This window comes from Echinops telfairi, unplaced genomic scaffold, assembly GCF_000313985.2.
Source record: "Echinops telfairi isolate 266 unplaced genomic scaffold, ASM31398v2 ScPeMD7_9;HRSCAF=40, whole genome shotgun sequence".
Taxonomy (NCBI): Eukaryota; Metazoa; Chordata; class Mammalia; order Afrosoricida; family Tenrecidae; genus Echinops; species Echinops telfairi.
This window is the reverse complement of record NW_022103906.1, coordinates 28,566,370-28,567,711: the sequence shown is the minus strand read 5'-3', so window position 1 is coordinate 28,567,711 and position 1,342 is coordinate 28,566,370. Positions and strand designations below refer to the sequence as shown.

General features: G+C 49.3%; 1 protein-coding gene across 1 annotated transcript in view; it reads left to right on the top strand.

Moving 5' to 3' along the window:
• Positions 1-1,342, top strand: part of CSGALNACT1 (chondroitin sulfate N-acetylgalactosaminyltransferase 1) — a 219,466-nt gene that overhangs the window by 2,084 nt on the left and 216,040 nt on the right. The window lies entirely within an intron of this gene.

The following is a 1,342-nucleotide window of genomic DNA, read 5'->3' as shown; positions in this document are numbered from 1 at the left end:
TTGTTTGCTTCCTGTTTGTGTTTTGTCTGGTTTCTGTGTGTGAAATCAAGGATAGGTAAATCTCTAGAGACAGGTAACTGGGTTAATAATGGTGGCGTCGTGGTTAGGCGTTGGGCTACTAACTACAACGATAGCAATTAGAAACCACCAGCTGCTCTGTATGGGAAAGGCGGGGCTTTCTCCTCCTGTAAGGAGGTGCAGCCGCGGAAACTCACGGGGTGGTTCTCCCCCGCTCTCCGTGGAAGGCCGAGAGAAGAGCCTCAATTCAGGCACGAGGCAGGTGGGTCACAAACAGCAGAGCTTATTTGGTGCCTGGCTGCAGCGGGGCCGAGGCTATTCCATACCCTTATAGACGGTACAGAAACGAGGAATGGGCTTGACCCCTCTGGAGTGGAACATGCAGGCAGAGGTCTTCTTGATCGATCACTGTCATGAGAGCTCTGGGTCGTCATTTTCAGTCATCATCATTCAAGGTTCGCCGATTTTTTTCGTGGCCCTCCCTGTCCTTGGTTTGCTGGTCTCTGACAAAGGCGCATCCTTTCTTGTTTGTGCAGCACTTGTTACCAGGCCCGCCTGGGGGAAGAACTTCACAGGGTGGGCTCACGAGCCAACATGGAGCAACTTTGGTTCTCAGCAGATTCTATTAAGCCTTGCACTATGGGGTCACTATGAGTCGGCATTGACTCGGTGGCAGGGAGTTTGTTTTTCGGTTTGGGGGGGCATGGCAAGGGAGGTTTTCGGGGCTACGAGGAGCTGATGACGAGGACTAGAACATGTTCTGAAACGGGCCGTGGGGATGACTGCACAACGCTTCATCATGTGATCGAAGGGTTACGTTGTATGATACGTGCAGGGCATGGCAATAAAAAACTATTTCAAAACGTTAATAGCGTAAGCAAAAGTAACTAAAGCGTTATATTTCAGGTTCATTTCTGAGCAGGGGTGAAATGGCTAAGAAGCCTAAATGGCTCCGGGCCAGCTTGAAGGGCTCGGGGAGCTATTCGAATCTCGGGTTTTGTGCTGTTTCGTGTTGGAATGACCTGGGTGAGGCGAACGAGAATGATGACATTACCCACTGCCATCCAGTCAATACCAACCCGATGTAAGCGTTCCAAGACTGTAAATCTTTACAGGAGCAGACAGCCTCCTCTTTCTCCTCAGAAGCAGCTGGTGGGTTTGACTTGCTGACCTTGGGGTAGAAGTCCAGCATTGTTTTACCACAGTGTCTCCGGTTCCTTATGACAACAGCAGAACACTATAATTATTAAAACCTTGGGCTAATACTAGAGAAGAGTTAAAGGAAATGTTGTAAAACAGAGAAGCAATAGGTGGTACTTGCATA